Raw genomic sequence first — 24,521 nt, forward strand, 5'->3', positions numbered from 1 at the left:
GAAAAATTCAAACAATATCCAGTCAAAGGTTTCTGAACAACGACAGCCTGGTCAGGTATGGTACTACCACTGAGCTCATGCGACCCTGAGGATTGGACCAGGAGACTTAAAGGGGCAGGTGGCAGAACTGGTACTTTTAAAATCTGTTGTCTTGCCTGTGAAGGTGATAAAGATGTCATTATGCTGTGTTGTTATAGGCCTGCTGGAGATTAATGAAAGTGCAAACCAACAGTTCTATAAATGGTATCTTGGTCAGGACAGAAGCAAGTCAGAGTAACATATAAAGGCAACATACGGGTATAACCAATAAAGATTCTCACATAATAAACCTCAGTCATTGCGAAAATAGCCCGAGAGTGATCAATGTCACGTATGTCTTAAACAGAAGGAAAAGGATCCTTAGTAATAATAAATAACCAACAAGCCACCAGGAAAGAGAGGAAAGAAGTAGTTCTGTGACACTGCAGTTACTATGTGCTTGTGAACATCTTGGTGTGAGATATACACTTTATTAAACACGTCCTTTTAAAGCTTTAATTAAGGTAATTGTGCAGTCACATGCATTGGTAAGAATGAATACAGACAGACCCTGTCTGTGAACACTTCACCCAGTTTCCCCCAGTGGCGACACCTGAGTGGTCTGCGGCACAGCATCCCTGCCAGGATATGACACGGACACAGTCAGGACACAGAGCATTTTTATCACCGCAGGGATGCCTCACATTGTCCTCTTATAGCTGCATCCATTCTCCCCACCCCCACATTTTAAGCCAGCCACTCCTGGCTCTGGCTCCCTAGAAAGAAGACCATTAGGTGGACCAACCACCTTAGGGCCTGAAGGTGGCTACTGATGAGTTCTGCCTCATGCCAAATACTTGGCTTTGCACTAGCAGCCCTTTTTGTATTAGTCCCCAATTGATTTTCCAAGAGTTTAGAGCATCCTAATGATGATTATGTCAAAGTTCTTTTATTCCTCCTATTTTATTCAACATCTGTAGTATCCTAGTTCTGTATTAGGAACCCAGTCCGGGCTCAAAATTGTGGGAATTGAAGTGAAGGACTGAGAGAAAATGCCAGATAACTTACAAAATCACGTTTTATATTTTTCTCAAAGATCAGCATTATTTTAACTGTCCTTTCAGTGTGAATTTCCCAAATTTCCACCATTTTCTTTCTTTAAACTACTATTGACTAAAATAAAGTTTCTTAGCACAGCTACAGTGAACAAACAGAGAGGCTTCTTTTTCATTGCAATGCACAGTGCATGTAATTAGGGGTCAGGGGTGGTGGCAGGCTGGGCAGCACCCAGGCAGGCCTAACCTGAGAGCACCAGTTACAAGCAGGAGCCCAGGATGCAAACCTGGGCTGTGTCTGGGGATGACAAGACAAGCTGGACACAAGTTTTCCTGGTAAAGGTCAGAGGGAGTCCAGGGTGTGTGGCATCTGTCCAAATACAGAAGAGGAGGGTGACTTGGTGATGTAAGTGGCAGGAATGTATCCATATTTTGGAGAGATTTCGGTACCAGGTTGATATAACTCAGGGAACAAGGCAGGAGCCATGCTGGGGGACTGAGCAGCCAGGCAAGGGCTGAGTGAGGAGGTAACGGGGCAGCCTTCCTATTCCTGAGGTCAGGGAATGGGTTGAGGGTCACGGGTACTTGGGAGCCAACTAGACCATTTCTGTGAGTTACAGTTATTTAAATTCAAGAAAAATTATCTCCTCCCTTAAGCTTTGAAAAGTCGCATAAATTAAAACTCATAATTATATAATTATTTTGTGGCCCTAGTCGTTGTGATTGCTGCTAATGATAATCTTTTTCTCCTGCTGATGGATAATCATAGCCTGGTGGAGATGTAAATGTTCCCTGACTGATGAATGAAAAAAGGAGGGAATCCCACTTAAAACCTAAGTCATCCCCAAATTTATTCAAATTGTATGTGAAAAACAGGAATGGAATTTAGGGGATAAATTTTAACTGCATAAGCCATTGCTAATAAAAGATTAAGAAGTATGTGGTTTAGCATCTTTTAATTATTTTTTCTAGCATCTTTAATATACAATGTTTGAAATCTCTGGTTGGATCAACATTATTTTGCTCAGAGGTTTGTGGACTTTGCATACTGATTCTTTCCTGTTTCCAAGTACATTTGCTTTTAGGCTATTTTTATTCACTTTAAAGGAATTTTAATAACTTTCTGTTGACAGCATGGACAGCTGGTCTTGAGAATTAAAGAAAATTCACTTGCTGACTGAGGAAGGAAGTGACATCAATGAGCTTCTAAAGTCAGCCCAGAGGGGGAAATTGGCTTGTGAGAGAGTAGCCTTTCATTGCACTGTATTTATCGAGAGATGCCTTGAGATGCAAATTGCTGTATCAATCAAACCTATGGTGCCTACCTCCAACCAACTTAGTGCAAACTGAAGGAACCCTGAGAAGAAAAAGGATGAGAAGTGTAGGAGCCTAGGGGCTAAGTGAATTACGGGAGCTCAGGATCCCCCTCTCTCTGCTGATACTTCATTCTCTGTCAAGCCTCTTTGTCTAGAGAATGAGTTTGATGTAAACTGTTGGTCAAAGTCACCCTTTTTCTATGACAGACAGCTAATAAGAACATGTGCTTATATATACGTATATAGTGCAGACTTGTTATCATGTCACTTTAACCCAGAGTGCTGTAAATTGCTTTTTATCCCCCACCAAGAGCTATCTGGAAACAGGGATATTTAGGTGTCATAAATAGCCACACCCTTGATATCTTGATATTTGTAAAATTGGTATTCATTGTTTATAACTCTACCTCAGAAAAAAGTCAGGCACCAAATCTGGACTTTAAATAGTTATCATTGTCATCACAATGAATGGCTTCATTCTTCACCACCATCCGAAAATTGACCTCTGGAGCTGCAGTTATCCATTCTCCTAAGATAACCACGCTGCGGGTGCACAGAATGTGTATGTGTGTGGGTTGTGGATGGTGAACATGAATGTATGTGTATATATACACACACCTGTGTGCAAGATAGGAAGAAAAGTGCCTACACAAATTTTATGACTGTGAGCCCTGGCCGGTGTGGCTCAGTGGATATAGCACTGGCCTGAGAACTGAAAGGTCACCAGTTTGATTCCCAGTCAGGGCACATGCCTGGGTTGTGGGCCAGGTCCCCAATTGGGGGTGTGCCTGAGGCAACCAATTGATGTTTCTCTCCTTTCTCCCTCCCTTCCCCTGTCTCTAAAAATAAATAAATAAAATCTTTAAGAAATCATTTTTATGGTTATGAGCTGAAAAGTTAGATTGATGACCATTTCTTAGCTCATTCTAGGAAGTGTCTGAGGTGGCTACAGTGATAGTTCAATCACAGTTAAATAATTTGAGTTTGAGTTATCAATCTGGAGTCAAATAGAATTTGATTAGCTCAAATTCTTAGCTCAAAAGATAGGCATATTAATGCTGGCTTCTTTTCCTCATCTATACAAATATTTGGGGTATTCAATTAAATTTTCACATTTTATAAGCTTAAACATGTAATTTGAATCACTTAAGATATTGCTGAAGTGAAAAAGGATGGATGAGGTCTCAACAGCTGTAGTCATCAGGCCAAAGGACTTTCTGATTGTCTCCCAGCCTGGACATCCTTTGACTTTATCGAAACCCACCCCTCTGATCGGTAGTGCGTGTCTGTTCTGTGCAATACGCCAGACGCTCTGCAGGTGAAGAAGCAAAGCAGAGGAAACGTGGTGAGCACGCTAAAGAAGGAGCGACAGGAAATCATGGAGCTGTAAGGAATTCATTGGTAATTGTGCGGTCAGTCAGTCAGGTCAAGAGGTACTTAAATCTTGATATAGTAGAAATAAAAACATGAGCAGTAAACTCCTTTGGTGATTATTTTTTTTAGATCTGACACCAAAAGCAAAGGCAACAAAAGCAAAAATAAATAACTGGGCGACAGCGAACTAAAAGGAAACCATCAATAAAATGAAACGGTGACATATGAAATGGAAGAAAATATTTACAAGCCATATATTTGATAAGAGATAAATACCCAAAATATATACAGAACTCATATGACTCCAGAGCAAAACAACCTAAGACACATTTGATTTAAAAATGGGCAGAAGATCTGAACAGACCTTTTTTTCAAAGAAGACATATACACGGCCAACAGGAACACAAAAAGATCAGAGAAATGCAAATCAAAACCACAATGAGATATCCCCTCTCACCTGTTAGAATGACTGTTATCAGCAAGACAAGAACTAACAGCATATGTGAGAATGTGGAACGAAGGTGCGCTCACTGTTGGCGGGAATGTAACTCAGTGCATAGTTTTCCACTGCGGAAAGCTATGGGGATTCCTCAAAAAATTAAGAACAGAACTACCACATGATCCAGCAATTCTGCTACTGGATATCTATCCACAGAAAACAAAACACTAACTCAAAAAGATATATGCATCCCTATGCTCACTGCAGAATTATTTATAGTAGCCAAGATATGAAAACAACCTAAGTGTCCATCGATAAATGAATGAATAAAAATGTAGTATACGTATGCAATGAAATATTATTCAGTCATAAAAAAGAATGAAATCTTGTGATTTGTGACAACATGGACAGACTTTGAGGGCGTTCTGCTAAGTGAAGTAACTCAGACAGTGAAAGACGAATACCGTATGATCTCACTTGTATGCGGACTCCAAAAAGAAACACCCCAAACCATGCTCTTAGTTACAGAGAACAGATTGGTGGTTGCCAGGGGCCTGGGGGTGGAGGGTGGAGGGTGGAGGGTGGAGGAAGTAAAACGGGTAAAGGGGGTTAAAAGGTACCAAAAAAGGGCATTTATTTATTTATTTTATAATGAAAAGCATATTCTTTTTAAAGATAACTTATCATAGAAATAATACAAGTTCATTGTGGAAAAATGCAGATTAAAAAAAAGGAAATTTGCAAGACCCATAATTATACAACCAGAGGAATCCTTTTAGTCTGTTTATCCAGATCTTATATTTAAATAACAAATAGGTACTATATTTCTATTTTTATAAAAAGTAAGGCTCTATTAAAAAAAGGTATTTAAATCTTGATATAGTAGAAATGGTGATAGATTCACTTTCAGACTTTTCTAGTCTTGACTCTGCCACTCTCAGGCTGTATGACATTTGGCAAATCACTTCACTCCTCTAGTGAATAATGACTGTGTTGGAAGTACAGATGGCCTCTAAAGTTGTTTATAGTTACTTAAGTTCTCTGGTCCTAGAGAATAAGAGAGATCGAACATTTCCAGAGAATTGAAATAAGTAAAAAGAGAAGAGGTCATATTTGGTGCAGGAGCTTGGGGGGCTTCATGGAGGAGATAGCATTTGCTTGGGGTGGGATATTAACAGAAGGTTGGAGGAAAGGTATTTCACACACAAGGAAAAGAATGTGCGGAAGCACAGAGCCAGGAAATGCATGCGGGGTGTGCGGGGAGTAGTAACTAGTTCTGCTTGACTGAAGTGTAGTCTGTATATTAGCAAGTAATAGGGACAAGGCGAAACATGCAATTTTCGAGCAATATCATGGAGAGCCCTAAACACCTAAGGAGAGATTTTGACATTTATTTGCTTGGAAGCTCTAGAAGATTTTTGAGCCAGAGAGTGATTAAAACTGTTTTAAGAAGATTAATCTAAGAGTTGTAAGGCTGGAGGATGGGTAATTCTGGTCAGGGGAGGGAAGAATATAGGTGAATGTGACAAATTGTGTGAGTTGAAAGGACTTAATTCGGGTGAGGGGCTGGGGCAGTAGGAGAGTGGTAACGAATGAATTAAAGATGAGCAAGATTTTGAGGCTGGTTACTTGGAAGGAGGTGTTCTTAGTGCAAAAGTGGAGACAAGGAAATAGGGCCTAAATAAGTGAATTTGGTGAGTAACGGTGGAGGTGGGATGGTCAGCTCAGTTCAGCATTTGGTAAGTTTCAAATACCAGCGAGTGAGACACCCCGGGGAGGCAGAAAGTGAGCTGGGGACAGAGGCACTCTTCTGCAGAGGCATGACAGGGGAAGCTATGGGATGCAGGACTCTCTTTAAAGTATAGAGAGGGAAATAAATACCAATTTAAGCTTTGAGAAACAGTTGTATTTCATCTGACTAATCTGATGCCTCACTAGGTAATGGAATGCAAAATTTACCTTGTCTTCAGTGAACAGGACACGGCTTCCAAGCTAATACTTCCAGGAAGTAGCAAGTTAGGAGTTTGATTTCAGAGCTCCCTGATCCTGGATTTTAGTCAAAGGCTACAATTCCAATTTGCTTGTGCTTTAACACATCAAACAATTAGCTGAATTCTCTGTGAATACTGATGGAGTATCCAACAAATGTAACTCAGTTCTGAGACCATGTACCCAGAATCAGCATCATACCCTAGAGGTTAAGGGCTCAGTCTCATAACTCCCCCCACTCTCCCACACCAGTTGCAAGTCCGGATCGCACCTGTATTCCTGACACACCGGTTTCAGGCTATAGATGGGAGGTCCCCATGACCAAATGGCTCGAAGAGTCCAGAGAAACATTTTACTTACAAAATCGTCAGCTTATTTTTAAAAGGAATATAACTCAGGAACAACCAAATGAAAGAGATGCATAGGACAAGGTATGGGGAAAGGGCATGGAGTTTCTATGCCTTCTCTGGGCACACCACTCCCGCAGCACCTCCACGTGTTCACCAACCTGGAAACTCCGAACCCTGTCCTTTTGGGTTTTTATGGAGGTTTCACTGCACAGGCATGATTTTCCTCCCTCCCTTCCTCCCTCCCTCTCCCCTTCCTCCCTCTCCCCTTCCTCCCTCTCTCCCTTCCATCTTTCCTTCCTTCCTTTTTTGAATCATTAGCTATTGGCTAAAGATTCAACCTCCAGCCCCTATTTCCTCACCAGGGGTCAGGGATGGGACTGAAAGTTCCAACACTCTAACCAAGTGTTTGGTGCTCTTGGAAATCAGCGCCCTCCTTAGGTGAGGGCCACAAGCCACCTCATTAACATAACAAAAGACAACATTATTGCTTTCAGCACTTGGGAAATCCAACAGTTTTAGAAGCTCTGTGCCAGGAACAGGGACAAAGACCAAATCTGTGTTTCTTATTATAAATCACAATATCACAGAGGTGATCACAAGTTCTAGCAGAAGAAACTTAGACCAATTTCCTTATTTATTAACTGGTGCTTATGAAACTTTAGGGTTTATCCAAGGATGATAACAACCAAGTTAATGACAAAGCTGATTGCAGAACACAGATTTTAGTAGTTCCCAAGAGTGAGAACAAGTACATTAGTCCCCCCAAACCCCTTTGGGGGTATGTTCCAAGACCCCCGGTAGGTGCCTGAAACCACAGAGAGTACTAAACCCTACATGTACGATGTTTTTTCCTATGAATGCATACCTATGATAAAGCTTAATTTATAATTTAGGCGCAGTAAGAGATGAACAACAATAGCTAACAATAAAATGGAGGAATTGTAACACTACACTGTAAGAAAAGTTATGTGAATGACTTTGGGGCCATGATCAAGGAAAAAATAAGGGTTACCTGAACTGAACGCTGACAACAGGACAGCTGAGCAGAAGACGACTAAGTGACCAGCAGGTGCAGACTCCGGACAAAGGGGTGATTCATGTCCCCGGCAGGACATCACACTACTCAGACAGTGTGCAATTTAAAACTTATGAATTGTTTATTTCTGGAATTTTCCATTTAATATATGTGGACTGTGGCTGGCCGCAGGTAACTGAAAAGGTGGGAAGTGAAACCGTGGGTTGGGTGGTGGCAGGGTGGGGGCACTCCTGTAATCAGAATGTCTGAGAGTAGATCTCAGTTTCTTTACTGTTTGTCTGGTGGCCTTGGGCAAATAGCAACCTTCCTGAGCTTCCTCATCTGTCAAATAAGTGAAGGAAACATATATGTACTATAGAACCATTTTTGGTAATTCAATGAGTTAACACATGCCAAGGGCTTAGCACAATATCTGGCGTCAGGAGTGACTCTAGTTCTCATTCCCCATTATCACACCAGGTTACCCTAGCTCAGGATAAAAACCCAGATTGTTTAAAATCCAGATGGAAGTTGTTTTTGAATGTGGTTAAGGAGAATAACAACAGATTTCAAGACAACAGAGTATTCTATTCTGGAATGACTAGAAATTATGGAAAAGAACTAGTAATATGTATTTTCAAAGTCAAAAAATGAAAAAAATTAGTCAAATTTAAATGAATAAATCATCTAGAACTTTTGCCTAGACAATGAATAAGAACTAAAATGCTTGGATTCCTATTTTTACCTTAACGCAGATATCTCAGTCCTGCTCTTGACCTTCACTCCCCGGACTGACTCACAGCACAGGAGTCAGAATTCTGCTGCTCTCTTCCAGTGGGTGGGGTGCAGGGATCTGCTGAGCAAAGGTGGCAGGACTTCCCCGGAGAACTGGGGTGGTCAATGTCTCCCTAGTGAACCAATTCTGGTTCTTAATGTAAAACATGTTTTGGGAAAAAAGGTGTGCACAATTTCCTGCTTACTTTTTGATGCTTCTTAGGATGAATTATAATATGGCTCCTGAGAAAGAATGTCTCCTTGATCAAACTTCAGAAAGGTTCCTCTGAACCTTCTCCACTAGGCCTTGACCTTGATGACCCTGACCCGTCTTTTGCCTACCTAGCCCAGTCTTCGCAAGAATCCTGCTAAGTAAGTTTAGCAAGAGTCCTCCCACACGTGACATGTGATCACCCTAGATATCTGATCAAGTTTCACACGCCCCACCTTTGATGTCCAAATCCTTGGCCTGCCTTTAGCAAGAATCCTGTTCGGTCAGTTCAGGAAGAATTCCCCTACCCTGATGTCCCCCTCAGTAATTGCCCACCGGCTGACCCCCACAGCCTGCTCCCAGGCTGCAAATCCCCGTTTGTCTGGTTTGTCCTGGTTGGGTTCAGAGGTGAGCACAATCTCTCTCCTCTCTAATGACACCCCTGCGGCGACAGCCCTGAACAAAGTCTTCCTTAGCACTTTAAGTGCCAGAATCATTTCTTCAACATACTTAACATTTTAGTATTAAATTTACTTTCTTTGTCTTAAATCCATTATCTGTCCAAAAACTACTGATTTTATTAATTCATTATTAAATGTACAGATCCCATATGCTCTAGCTTCTAATTAGCCTTAGTGATGGCTCAGTCACTAATGACACAGCCAATGGTAGACACAGAGCCTCACAATGTCACTTGTAGTGGGACCCACATCCTTATTACAAGTGAGCTTCCCCTGAACTCCCTAAACTTTGGAAGTGGTGAGAAGTACTAGCTCTGTTTTTTTAAACCAAATGTAGATTTTTGAAATGGAATGCTGTTTTTTCTTTCAATTTCAAGCATTTTTTTTTTTTTAAACAACACTGAGTTGGGACAGCTGGTTATTCTCAGGAAACTTTTAGGGTACTGGAGACTACACAGACAGTCCATATGGATGCTTTTTTTCAATTACCTCTTTCCCATACATCAACACTCACCCACTTAAGGCTAGAAGTGGCTGAAAGGATTGCTAATGGGCTATAATTGTTAGTCAGTCTCTCAGCTCTTTGTACAGGATGTAAACATACCTCCGGAGAGTTTGTTTGGAAAGTGCAGATTACAGTTCTGTGGAGAGAAAGAGTGAAGGTCCCTGGGCATGATCAGTGGTCTCGCTGTGGCATGTGGTTGGGCCTGTGGTCCAGGCAGCAGAGAGCAACTGTAAGCAGGCAGCCTGTGGCTCCCACGTAGCACGGTTTTCCTGTATCAATATACCAGCTGTTTTCCTGTATAATACCGACAGATGCTTTTACAATATTTCATCTCCCTCACTTTTATGTATATTTTTGGCACTTTGAGGAATTTTGCCCTTTGTTTGCTTGTTTTACATTTCAGAGGTCCTAAGTATGTTTTAACTGCCTCTCCCAGCCAGGGTTGGGGGAAGGGCAATAGGATAGCATAAGCAGGTGTGGCGAAATCAATTCTGTGGAGGGAACTGTTGTTTCACACCCAGGGCAGGGTAGAAATACCAAAGCTGAATGGGATCTGTCATAGCAAATTCTTTTTAAATCACCTATTTATTTTATATCATTAAAATTAGAGGAAAATCATTTAATAGTCATTTGAATCACAATTGGTTTGTAGTTTCTTGCTTTTGCTAAAAAAAAGATTTTTGATTTTTAAAGGTCACTGATTTCTTTTTTCTAAGCAGGAAAATGTGTTGATTCTCCTGTTTCATAATTGTGACAGAATAATTTTCTTTTGTTTTTGTTTTTTACCCATCCACCTAGAGGATGTATACCTCTGATCAAATCTGTTTTTTGCTAGGAAAGTAATAATTTAAACAAGTAACTTAAACCCACAAAGCCCTAAACTACTTTATACATGAATCATTATATGATTTTCTATATTAAAATCTCCCATTATTCTTTTTTCCCCTTGAACAGAAGACATAAATATTTAGAGTTTTATGGTATTATTAGTATAAAGTAATAAACTAATAATGCTATTATAAACTAGTAATCCTAATAGAGCAAATAATGTTAATTCTGCGGGAGCGCTATTCAATCCCATGAGTGCTTACATCAGTATAATTCTCCTGACATTTAAACACACTCAAGTGTTATGCATAAATAAGAATTTAAGATGCTAATTTATCTCCTCTCATTGTCTTGCTCATTCCATCGTTCTCTCTCTTTAAGTTATGGTCATAACCAAAATGGGAAAAAACCCCATAAATTTATAAAATACAGATAAAATAAGTAAACTATAATAACCTACACACCTATCACCCGTAGATAAGACCTGTTAACATTTGTAGCATACCTTTCCAGATATTTTTTTCTTTTTCAAATCTAAGTTTTAAAAGCTTTTTTCACTTAAAAATGCTATAAATAATTTTTGCATGCCATTAAATATTCTCAATGTAAATCATTTGAATGGCTACATAGTAGTTTTTAAAATATGTCAAAGCTTCTTTAACCCTTTTTTGTGATGTTTTGGTTTTTTTACTGGGTGTTTTTTTGAGGGCGAGGAGACCACACCCTATAGAACGCTGTGAGGAGTGTTCACACGAAGATCCCTTTGAGTACATCCGTGGCCCTTCTTTAGCGCAGATTACTGGAAGTGAATCGATGGATTAAAGAGTTTTACCAGGTGCCTAGTACTAACACTATAAATATTCCTGTGAGCTTATTTCCCAGCACTTATGTCAACTCTAAATTAAAAACAAATTGGTGGCAATTTTTTAGGAAACATGCTGTTTATGAATTCTATTGTTTTGTCTTTCATTTTTTTTAATTAGAGAAGATCAACATTTTCATATGTTTATTGGACACTGATATTTCCTCTTCTATTTATCTCCTTGGCTCCTTTTCTAATGGAGCATTTTTCTTTTATTAATTTTTGCCTGTCTTTAATTTCTGGAATGTTTTTCCTAATTTTTGTAAATTACATTTACTTTTTTACAGTTTTAGGCAATAAAAGGAGGAACTAATGGTTGCAACAGTTAGTATTTAGTGAGCACTGACAGTGACCAGCACGATGCTAAGCCTGTCACTTGCGCTGTTCACTTAGTCCTCCCAACATTCTTGCTGCGATAAGGCCATTGGCATCTCCAGTTGGGCAGGTGATGGAGCCTGGGCTTCGAGAAGTCACGGTGGCTCAGACTGTACAGCTGGGAAGTGCTGAGCCCAGTCTCCGGCCTTCTGAGCTGCTGTCCTTCCTTCCCTGGTTTCTGCTCTCGTTGTCATGCTTGGAGAGGCATAGCCCTGTGTAGCTATTTCAGATAACAAGGGCAGCCTGTATGTAAGCGTACAAAACAATATCTTTATTGCATTCTCAGAACACTGTGTATAACTAATCTGCTTTAAGAAGCAGGTATGTTTATATATAAATAAAGAAGTCAGAGGAGATACACTTGAATACTTGTTATATGTAGGGCCTGGTGGGAGAGGAGTGATACTCATTTTAATTTAGACACATCTGTTTTTTTTTAAAAAAACCTCTTATTAGAAACATGTACTATGTTGATTTAAAGAGAATGATATTTCTGTTTTGGATAAGAAGGCATGGTTGAGGCTTTGAATATGGCTTTTCTTCTTTGCACATTGGAACAGGCATTCATTCGCTTAGCCACTTGTTCAACCATTTAAGATCCATCTTTGAAAGTCTGCCTTGTGCTGGTCTTGGGCTGGACATGGGATCCAAAGGTGGAAGGATATGATCAGTCCCTCCTCATGGTCTAGCGGGCAGATCAACAGGACAAGTCCAGTGTCACTGTTGTTAGGAATAAGGCAGAGTGCAGTCAGAACAGTGAGGAAGGAGGACAATGTCGGGCATCAGGGAGAACTTCTCAAAGGAGGTAGCATTTAAAGGAAGACATTCCTAGAGAATTTTCCCTTTGCCGGTTGCCCGTCTCTGCAGCCGGGGTGGCCCAACTCTCCAGGGACTAACCTGGGGTTAGTACATTACCGCATGTGGTCTGTCCCCTCTCTCCTCCCTCACATTTTGGAAGTAGTCCCTTTCTAAATAATCCCTCCTTCACTTATTTCAATTTGAGTGTGACCTATGTTTCCTTGGGACATTCACCGATACATGTTGGCTTTGGCATGGTGGCAACTGCATCCCAACTGGGCACTGACAGAGCTCAGGACAGCAGCGTCCCTGGGTGTGGCTGGCCTGTCACCTAGGTGCTGGGGTCAAGGCCACTGCACAGGTGCCTGGTGTAATGGGGAGAAACTGACAGGTGGCAGGCAGGAGGTTGTAGAAGGTACTCTATTGATGAGGCAAATTCTGAAGACTTCTAGAAAGTATTGTTGAGATATAAGGAAGCCTGAGAAACATAATCGATCTTATGATAAGTCTCTTTTTGCTTGTTTTAACCTCTAAGGTGGATGTTTTCTGAGAAACACTCATTACTTAGATGAGGAAAGGGAGGCTTTCATAAGTCATTTAATGTGCCCACTCATTCATGTAGCAAATACTGAGGCCATACTAAGCACTGGGCACTGTACTGAGGATAAAGGGTGAACAAAATGAGCCAAAATCCTTCCCTCGCAGGGCAGATTTGAACCCAAGCCTGTCTACCCCTACACACCGTGCACTTTCTGCTGCCTCGAGCTACCTCCCTTCAAGGATTTGATAAAATCCCATGTTGCCAACATACTACTTAAAAGACCCACTCCTCTGCCACTTTCAGGGACATTCCAGACCATGGAGCTACTTCAGCATCTTGTCTTCCAGATACACACCTTTAGTTAAGCCCGGCAGTGTCTCCAAGCTTCCAGAACTCTGCAGCCTGGTAAGTCATTACCGCGACTAGTCATAAAAGCTAATGCTGGTGCTTATTACTGAGCTGTTGGGTCTATTTTTAAGAACCCAGAGAATGAAAAGATTAGCTGCCTACAAGCTCCCCCAGCTGTTCAAATGGAAAAACTTCACCAAGCCCTAGAGTGCTGGGCTGCACAGATTCAAGCTTGCATTTTTAAAAAGCATTAAAAAAAATAAGTGAAACAACTCTTTATGTGTAAGAGTTGAAACAGCTCTTCAAATGTAAGCACCTGTTGCACTTTAAAGACTCTCCTGTAGCCATAGAATGTCGTGGTCAAGAGCACAGACCCGGTGTCACACAGACATGGGTCCCAGTACCAACTCTCCTATTTACCAGCTCTGTGACCTTAGACAATTTACTTGGTGTCTTTAAAGATTGATTTCTTCCTCAAAAAGGGGGGTTATCAGAATAATACCTACCTCAAGAGGTTGTCAGGTGGCCTGAATGACATAATGCATGTACCATAATGAGCACAGTGCCTGCATATAGTAAGTGCTCAATAAATGGAGCCACTTTTTTTTCACTTATCCATAGGGCATTTTTATTTCTTTAATTAAAAAAAAATTTTTTTTTCACCCCGGCTGGTGTAGCTCAGTGGATTGAGTGTGGGCTGTGAACCAAAGGGTCACCTGTTCAATTCCTAGTCGGGGCACACGCCTGGGTTGCGGGCCAGGTCCCTCGTGGGGGCCATGTGAGAGACAACCACGTGGTGTTTCTCTCCCTCTCTTCCTCCCTCCCTTCCCCTCTCTTTAAAAATAAATGAATAAAAAAAATCTTTTTCAACCACAATTGACATATTATATCAGTTTCAGATGTACAACATGGTGATTAGACATTTATGTAACTTACAAAGTATAAGTGTAGCCACTCCTATTACATATTTTATTTCTCTTACTTACCACAACCATAGGAAGTAAGGGGGAACTAACTAATTGTACAACCTAAGCATCTGTAGCTAAAACAAGTCACGCAGCCTTATCTATGTCCAGTCAGTCATAAAAATAGACTCATACCCTAGGCCTGGAAAAAGACACACACCAAGGTCATGGAATGACACTCGGGGCTAATCACAGACAAAGATGTTTGCCTTCTGGAGCTTAGTCTAGACGCTGGAGGGGGACACAGTCAATACCTTGTAGGTACCATACGTAAGCGAGCTGTAGGATATTTTAGAAGATGGGAAGTGTTACACAAAAAGACAAGGAACAGTGGCGAAATGGAGCTGGGGGCGTCAGGGCTGTGGTGATGGCCCAGGGGTGCAGTGTAAACGCAGATGTTCATTAAGGCAGTGACATTGACCAAGGGCTTGGCGCAGGTGAAGGAGTTCGGTGAGGCTACCAGGCAAGGGGGTTGTAGGCAGAGGAAGCAGCTGGGCCCCCTAAAGTGAGAGTGTCTGGTCTTCATGTGTTTAAGGAACAGGAACAGCAAGGAAGCTAGAGTGGCTGGGGCAGATGGAGATGGGCAGAGACCCAGCAGCTGAGGGCAGACCTTGGAGGCCACTGTAACGATTCTGGCTTTTACTCTGAATGACATAGGGAGCCATGGCAGGGTTTGGGGCAGAAAAATAACATGATTTCACTTAACTTTAAGAAGGGTCTGCGTTAAGAATGAACTCGTAAAGAGTGAGCGGCTGCTGTAGAGATCCCGGTGAGAGCCGACTGTGGTTCTCACAGACCGCCGGCCTTTCTCCTTGCTATGGGCTCTGATTTCAGATATCTTTTTGGGTGTGCGTGTTATAAAATGTGGTTTTAGTTTCAAATACTGCACAGTACTGAGAATGAAATCCAGTTTCTTCCCACGGCCCCCATGATGACCTCTGCTTTCCTCCAGCTTCATCCTCTGATACCCTTTCCTTGTTCACAAACTCCAGCCACACTGGCCTCTTTTTGGTCACTTGATTACCCCAAATTCTTCCCAGCTTGCTGAACATCCCCTTCATCCAAAACACTCCTTTTTCCTGTCTCAGTTCGAATGTCTCATGTTAGAGAGTTCTTCCCCGACCAAGTAGCTTAAGGAGGACTCTCCTGGTTATCCTAGGTCCCATTCCTCTGTGCATTTCCTTCTTGGCTCTTATTCACAATCTGCAGTTATATCACTTGTCAATCCTTGCTAGTTGTCTGTTTCAGTCCACTAGAATGTAAGCTCCATGACTGGCCAGCTGGGATGAGGCTGTCTCGTTCCAAGTGGAATTCTCGGTGTCTAGAAGAGCACCTGGCAGAATTAGGTACCTGACACACGAACGCATGAACAAACACATGAAAGGTGAGTCCCACAGGGTAAGCTGGAGTTAACGGGCAGAGATGCAGGCCAGTGGATAAGGGGTCCCAGGGGAATGTAAAGAGAATTTCAAGTGTCTCATAAAAACCTGCGGAAGTGACACTATCAGGAGCGTCCAACCTTTTGGCGTCTGCGCCACACTGGAAGAAGAGTTGTCTTGGACCACACATTACATACATTGCAACACGTAGTCACACAAACAATCTCAAAATGTCTTAAGTAAACATATGATTTTGTGTTGGGCCGCATCTTGGGCTGCATGTGGCCCATGGCCCCCGGGTTGGACACCCCTGCTACACCGTGAATTGATTTTTGAACCCCAGACTGGATACCATTGCTCTGAGTACGCTGGGCACTCACCATACTCTGTTTTAATGATCTATTTTGTATCTGTTTCCTCCACCGGGGGCTATGGACTATTCTTTCTTTTATTCCTGGTGCCTAACTGCTTCACACATACTTTTTGCACCCAACTGTACTGCCTGTTCATGTCTTCTGAGTCTTTCATGCTGAGCTCTCTAATTAGGTCCTCATTAAAAATAAAACCTTCTCATGAATCTTGTAGGGCCTTGGTGGAAACAACTTTGCACACATGCACGATCTTTCAGACATGCGGAGATGTTTCTAATCAAGCCAGCGTCTGAGCCACATGCCTTATTAGCTCTATTCTGTGGTGTTCCATCAATTCACGACCACATTACAAGATCCGAAGCATGGGATTTGAATTACGATTTATGACAGCGTAGGGAGATGTCTACTTCCAATTTGAAGTTTTAAAACCTGATGCCTTTTGAAATGAAAGAAATAAGGGATTGATAGAATGAAAATCAGGGTTTGGGACTAGGTAGTAGACACTGGTAGGTATTAGTAAGAACAGCAAAGTTCTCTAGCCAGGTGGGGTTGGTTAGAACCTAAAATACAGGCACAAGCCATAGTTTCCATCTTCCTTAGTGACTTTCTGGAACACTGAGGAGCCACTGAAAAGAACAGGAAACATTTAGATTGAAGAAGCGTGTGGGGAAGGAAGATGTGGGAGGAGACCAAGCTGTGAAGTATGTTTTCTGCATCTTAAAACTGCTATTGAGTTGGTTTCCGCTGAAAATCTATTAGTGGTTTTTGTACTAGGTTACAATTGTTTTAGGTTAAAAATTCAGTTTGATTTTAACTAACTATATGATGTTTGCATGGTGCCTGGCAGCTTCAGACACTTCCACAATCCAGGATCTTATCAGAAGGCAAAGCGGATATTACTAGTTTCATTTTACAAATGGGAAGAGGCTCTGAGCTTTGGGCAACTTGCTCCAGGCCACAGGGGTGCTAAGTGGCATGGCTACCAACCTGGGTCTTCTGGTAGCACATCTCTGTGTCCTGCCAACCTTGCTTTGCTTTATTAGATCAGATTCTCCTGAGCCAACATCCCAGTAGGGACATGTGCTTCCAGGAGAAGCCAGTGAGGGGCTCGGGAGCAGGACGGGAAGGGGGAAGGGCCAAACAAGGGTGATCCCAGAAGTGACAGACTCAGCCTGAGTTTTGAGGCAGGGGCTGCTGTGGAGCATAAATTACACCTCAGGATTTATTCCATCTCCAGGCAAAGGAGTTAGTCTTTTGTAGTCCCACACACTTTTATGTTGGCTTGTCAGCAAGGGGTTCCCCCAACACCTTAGAAGAGCACCCAGTGTCTGGGAGCAATTCTCTGCCTTTTAGCAGCTTGAAGGGGCTCCAATGGTGTACCCCAGATCTATGCTAATCAGGAGGGTAAAATGAACTACTGTACGTGGGATAAATGAGAGCAACTATGAATATAAGAAATTGTTTTATTCCGGTGCATTCTTAGGGCAGACTGAATCAGCCCATCCGGCACCTTCTTTGAAATCAGAAGCAGATAGAGCTACAGTAATCTGACTCCTTTCCCGAGGAAGCTGATACAAAGACACCCATTTAGAAAAAGGGGGTGTGGTCAAGGCTGGACACTGTTCCATTGAAGTTACGGAAATTAATTCGATTAACACACTGTGTTCAGACGAAGGACCCAGCATAGAGGACAAGTGATTTATTTAATTCCCAATCATGTAACTGGTAAACGGCAGACCCTGAATATGAACCCAGGTCTCTAGATGCCCAGACCGTCCTTTCCAGGCCCCGGTGTGCCGAGCAAAAGGAAGCAGGTTAGTTTTCCAGGTGGGCAGCGCTGAGGCGAGGATCCAGAAGGGCAGGGATAGGGGAGCGTTCTCTCCCTTACTGCCAGAGTCAGTGGTCCTAGAGCCTGCTCAGACATGGCGAGGAGGTGGTGTCTCCTGCATGTTTCTGGAGTCCTTCTCACCTATGGATGGACTTGTGCAGGCCAAGAAGAAAAGCACCCCAGTGGCTCATTTGCAGAGGCTTCATAGAGTGACAGTCCCAGGTACATAATGCACATGGAACTCCAATGGGAAACCACCAGGGCCCGGAGAGGGAGGAGGAGGGGGGCAGAGTGGGCATTGCTCACTAGAAGAGGAAAAAAGTTTCATCTCCTTCCTCCTCCATCGTGCAGCCCTATGAAGTGTCCCTGCACAGCTGCCTGCATTAGAGGATCTATGACCTGCTCCCCCCACCCGCTTATATGAATGGTCTTTTTTGAAGGGAAGAATGGGAGGGACGTGAGGGATCTGGGGAACCCTGTGTGCCTCGAGCGGGCTCTTCTTGCCCTTTCAACGTGCGCAGGGCTGGCGTGGACCAGAAGCATCCCACATAAAGTCATGGAATGATCTTATGGGAAGTGCGACACGCGGAGCCTATTCTATTTTCTTAAATATCTAAGGCAAATGTGCATCTCCACAGAAAAATACGTTACTTGAGAATATATAAAGCTACTTAATTTGCACTGCATTGTAAAAAAAGTGTAAACCAAACCCAGATGGAAGCTGCCTAAACGCTCGGGGTAGAAAGAAGGTCGGGTCAAACACAATAGCGGGTCCTAGGGCAGTAGGCTGCTGCGGGGGCACGGATCTACCCACATTCAGTCTAAATGTAGAGTGACCTTTCATTACCACGCCTTGAGCTTAAAGTCAGCTACAGTTATTGGAAATCATTTCCAAAGGCCATTTGTAAAAAAAAAAAAAAAGCAATATGGATTTAAAGATGCTTCCCATACAGGCAGAAAGCGAAGTCTGCAGTGCTAGTCAAAAGTAAGACCGGGGGGAATCGCTGCTCCAGTGAGGAGTTTGACAAGAGCCTGGAAAGTCTAGGGCCTCACAGCGATCCATTAAATTCTCTTTCCATATCCACCAGTAGAATAGTTCCTGCGTGTGTTGACGGGCTATTTACTAACACCACATGAACAGCAGAAAAAGAATATGCAGAATTATTTAGGAGGGAGTTGCTGAGAACCATTTGCTTTCATTGGATCAGAGAGAACTTTACACTGAAGCCAAGCAGAGAATATTCCAATGAGCAAAAGTCTGACTCTATTCCAAGTGGTGACATTTATATGCTGGGTGTCCAACACGTCATTGGAAAATTTTCAAAGGGCATATGTATAGCTGAAGTCACTAAGGCACGAGTACATGTGCCACATTAATAAGTTAAAAAAAACTTCACTAGCTAAGCGGGTGTGCAGAAATACTCGTGTTCATCAGTGAATGCTGAATGCGCCCCCTTTTTAGATGCTGGTGGAAGGAGAGCAGGTGTGAGCATGTGTACGAAAAAAGACGTGCTCTGATGATTCTCAAAGATGTTCTCTTCTCCCATTCTTTTTGTCCCAATGTAAATTGATGTTTAATATGTGTATCAATTTATCTTTCTCGGAGTAAAACAGAAATTCATAGTAAATTATTCTACTTTATTTAATTAGGAATGTTTTTGTCTCAGAGGTTTCCTTTTCACATTTCCTAACTCCTCTTTCTCTCCCCTCTGTCAGATTTTTGTGTTAATATAATTTTTTTGGCTTTTTTTGCACTTCAGAGTAGATTCTTTAAGGACAGTGACAGTATCTATTTAGATAATTTATCTAATGCCTGTATGTTTATGAAGTATTAAATCAGAGTATTAATAATCCTTTTGTTCTTTGCCCTCAGCAAAAACATATGGGACACGTATCATGTCCTGGAACTCACCTAAATAGTGGAACTCACGCAGATTAAAAATAAGCCACCTCGTCTGACCTCACAAATGTTGGTCTGCCTTTGTCAGCTGAAGAGAGGGTTGCCTACCATTTGGCATTTGTGACGCAGAGGAACAAACACCGTGTTCAGAAAGAAATCTGGGCTCCAGTGTTGCTTCTAACACCCACCAGCCTTGTAACCGGAGGCAAGAAACTTCATTTAAAGTATTATTTTCTTCAGCTGTAAAATGAGAAAAACAACATCGGCCCTGGCTACCTCACAGGGCTGTGGAGAAAATAAAAATAAAGACTTTATGAAAATGCCTTATAAGTGTCAAAGTGTTATGCAAATTTAAGGCATTGATGCACTTAGTAAATGACAGATTCAGCGCCGAGCTCAGTGCTAAGCCGACTGGGTTCTCTACAAAAGGGTGAATCCAAGAGAGGGTCAGCACCTTCGCAGACAGTAGGAGTTTCCTAGGTGGTGTATAATATGTAACACATCATATATCTATTTTTTACCTTTTACGATTTTATTTATTTACTTGTAGCGAGGGGGAAGGGAGGGAGAAAAGGGGGAAACGTTGATGTAAGAGAGAAACATTGATTGGCTGCCTCCCGTACATGCCCCGACTGGGTACCAAACCCACAACCCGGCATATGTCCTGACCGCAGATTGAACCTGCGACCTTTTGCTTGGCAGGATGATGCCCGACCAACCGAATCACACCGGTCAGAGCCTTGTTTTGCTTAAGAATTATGCCAGCATGCCTGGGCACAGGAGGGCCTTTAATCCTTGAGAATGTCATCCTTTGTGCTCAAGTGTCCTGGAAATGTGCCATCCAGCTTTGCTGCGAGAGTTTGACCACGTGTATGTGTATTTGTACATATGCATATAACGTCCCTGTAAACTGTGACGGCTTTGTGCCCTTATTCTCCTGCTGAGGACCTCTCGTACCTTTTTCTTTCACTATCAAAGCAACTCATGTTCAGATAGAGTATTCGGCAAAGGCTGAAAAGGAGAAGTGAGAAAAATATCAACCATAGTAACACTATCCTCAACCAACCACTGTTAGCACCTCATTTCTTCACTTTTTTAATGCGATTTTCTGGTTGGTTGGCATTATATAGTTGTGGTCAAACTGCATATCCAGTGTCATAGTCTGCTTCCACTTTCCACATAACATTATACAATAAGAAATTTCTATCTTTCCCTTCCCTTTCTCCCTGCCGTCATTCAAAAACTCGAGTTCTGTACCACTGCCTTTTGGCAGCTGAACTGGTCCTGCCGATTTGCTTGACATGGGCCTCAGATACACCCCAAGAACACAGCTATGCCACCACTGGAGTCTGTCGGCTCCTTCCTGCTCATTAATCGATCATCTGCAGTCCCCGTTTTACCTTGAACTCCTTCAGGTAGGAGCTGTGTCGACTTGACTTTGTGTACACGAAGCCCAGATGGACGCCTGGCACAGACTGCTCAGTACATATTTGTAGACTACACCACTGCAAGTTATGAGAAATTCTTCACAAAAGTCTTGAGTAGCTGCTCTACAGTCCTTTGAGTGAATAGACTATAATTTCCTTAAAAATACCTCTATTTCTGGTTTCCATATTGTTACTATTGCTACTAAATAACGATGTAATTAACATTCTTTTTAAAAATGCACTTTTATTTTTAACATTCTTAAATATAAGTTGAAAGTAAAGATTCAAAGAGGAAAAAGTCTAGGTAGTTCTAAACATTTTGTTTGACTCTTACCATCAATTCCCCAATACTTTTAAAGGATGCTGTATCTATTTTCACCATTTCCAGCATCTGTCAAAACTCCATGAAGACAGCAGAAGTGTTTCTTCCTCCAGGAAGCCTTCTACCTGTTCCCCTGCCACCCGTCAAGCTTAGGTACACCTCCTCTGTGTTTACATATACCTTCCAACATAGACTTATGATGCTTTATTAGTTATGTATTTACTCATCTTTCTTCTAAGATAAGACTATGAGCTCATTGAAGGCAAAAGACAATTCTTATATTTATAACCATCTGTGCCTAGAAGTATAACAGACTCTTGATACATTCGAGTTCACTGAAAATAGCTAGTATTTAATCCAACCATATAATAAAATTGCTCCACAAATAAAGGTAACAGCAATAATTATTATGCACCAAAGAAAAGGTGGAGGCCAGAGAGATATAGCAGACTACAGAAGTAGTGGAATCTTTTATTCTGGAAATCTTGACAGAGTTAATGTTCAATACATACTATAATGTTCAGTTATTCAGGGATTCCCATGCTGGAGTCAGGAAGTTTCACGAGGATGACTTTGGCCACCTTCATCAACCTGCCTTCACTCTGCTTTAGACAGCAGGTTTCCTTTCTCTAGAAATGCCCAGCATTTACCACTTCAGCGTGCAGATTCAATTATTGGTAGTGCTGCCCAAGGCGAGCAGCCCTATCAGTTCCAAATGTGTTAGAGAAGAAAGTCCATACTTTTCTTGGAGGAAAAAATGATTTTATAATTTATAACAGTTAATAATGAATATTTCACCAAAGGCAGAAAATGAGCAGAATGAAATGAAAGAGGTTGTGGGATTATTTTGTAGCAACTCATGGGCCAAAACAGAAGCCTGGATACTCCCTGTGCTAAATTTCAGTTCACAGAGGAAGTGCACAAATGAAGTGACCCTAAAGAATACAGGTACTGCCTTTCACGTCTTCAGCCTTCCTTCAGAATGCCGATCAACAGGCACCCATTTACAATTACCATTCCATAGGTACGAATTCCGCAGAGTTGATGGAAATGGATTAAGGCCACAAGAGGCTCCTTTTTTTCTCATTCTTACACGTGCTCTCATAACCGAGTTGGACTGTTGCCTTTGCCCCCTGGTTTCCCAAATTAAGAGTGAATTGGGAGATTAGAATCAGTTGCAGAATGAATTTTACTTGTTAAATGAAGGCTTTTGGCTTGGGAAAAAAACCAAAATAAAGTATTGGCAAGAAGCTAAATGTTCCTTTTTATAAGATCAAAACATAAATATGCATAACTAGGCACAAGTCTTCACACCTACATGCCAACTTCAAAACAAAATCTCGCTCATGATTGATGCAGATACGATGCGTATTCTTTACAGTGAGGTCCCCATCTTCATTCCATTCACAGAAAGTGGCCACTCGCGTCTGGCATCCATCAGCATGTGAATTCCTGACGTTCTCAGCTGCAGCAAGTATTTTGCTAAGTGGCACGTTGAGAGTGGAGCAGCATCAATCATTCCAGTGTTACTAATTTCCATTGTAATGAGCACTTGGGAATGAACAGTAAGTTCATTGTTGAGGAAGGCATGTGCAATCCTGCTGTCGATCACCAACAAACATGAACTCATTTTCAAACACTCAGTGTTTGCCCCTGGCACATGGACTTAGGAGGTATGATTTCTGTGGTAATTGCCCCACTTGGAATGTCTTTGGTGCTTTGTAGCTAACAAAGGCCTCTATTACATAACCCTGCAGATCCAGCAGAAGCAGAGGCCTGACCATTTAATTATTGCTATTAAATTTAAAGCCAACTCTAATCATTTCTGATGAGCCCCTGATCTTTGTCAGCAAATTCAGTGGGTTGAGTCAATTTACTAAACATCTGTTGATCCCGGTCCCTTTATTCTTTTCATCCTGTCATAGCCTGAGTTCAAGTCCTCATCAACTCTCGTGACCAGCTGCAACATTCCTTGTGACTGGTCTTCTGTACTCCAGTCTCCTTCCTCCCCTCCCCACTTCCCAATCAATCCTCCTCACAGCAGTCAGAGTGACCTTTAGGAAAGCAAATCTATTACGTTATTTTCCGTCCTTAACATCATTCAGTGGCTTGCAGCTGCCTTCAAGATAAAGTACAAACTCCTGCACAGAGTAAACAAGACCCACAAGGCTCTTCATGGTCTGGTCTCTGCCCAGGGGCTAATTCAGAGCCTGTAAATATTGAAGGATTATGGTGCTTTACTTCCTAGTCTCCCCACTCATACATAATTAAGAAAAAGACAGGAAGGACTCATCAAACACAAAACACATATGGATGCTATAGTGAAAATGGTTTCTTAAAACATTTCTGATTGTAAAATGTGGATGTTTATCAAAGCTAAACTTTTATACTTTTTTCCCCCTCTGCTTTATTGGTCCTCCTAAAAAATTGTGACTTAGCCAATTGGGTGACCTAGAACTGTCTCTCTAGCAAAAAACACTCATGCACACAAAACAGTGACAATAGAATTCTACATATGCTGTAAAGTAACTCATTCATTCATTCATTCACTCATTCATTCACTTATGAATTCACTGTGTGCCAGGCACTGTACCACCCCCTACTCGGCCTGGGAAAACACAGTGAATGAGATGCTGTCACTGGCCTCAAGGAGCTCACATTTTAGAAGAGGGAGTGGGGGGTGGGAAAGGGTTGCAGAATCCTTGGACAGGTATCTCAGTGCTTCTTGCCTTCTTGAAGTCTCTACTCATTGTACACTACCTTGTCCTATGACTCCTTTCCCACAAGAGAGCCCCTCAGATATTTATTTACTCAAAAATTATGTAAATCTTTTCCACATGTTAGTCCTTCAAGAGTAAAGTGTAATACAACTCCTTTACTCAAAAAAATTGTTTTAAACACATAATATGCCATGCTCTAGGAACTCAAAGGCCCTTGCATTAAGCTCCTCATGGTCTAATAGCAGAAAGAAACCAGCAGACGAGTACAAAGCAGTGTGACAAAAATAGTGGCTGGGGGACTGAATCTAGACCTCTGTGTGCATGTGCATGTATGTAAGGAGAGGGGGGAG

The 24,521-nt window shown here is 42.0% G+C and overlaps 1 protein-coding gene across 7 annotated transcripts in view; it reads right to left on the minus strand.

Moving 5' to 3' along the window:
- CHST9 (carbohydrate sulfotransferase 9) overlaps positions 1-24,521 on the minus strand; it is a 268,780-nt gene that overhangs the window by 74,867 nt on the left and 169,392 nt on the right. The gene's annotated exons all lie outside the window — the stretch shown is intronic.

Source organism: Desmodus rotundus, chromosome 10 (assembly GCF_022682495.2).
Source record: "Desmodus rotundus isolate HL8 chromosome 10, HLdesRot8A.1, whole genome shotgun sequence".
NCBI classification, from domain to species: Eukaryota; Metazoa; Chordata; class Mammalia; order Chiroptera; family Phyllostomidae; genus Desmodus; species Desmodus rotundus.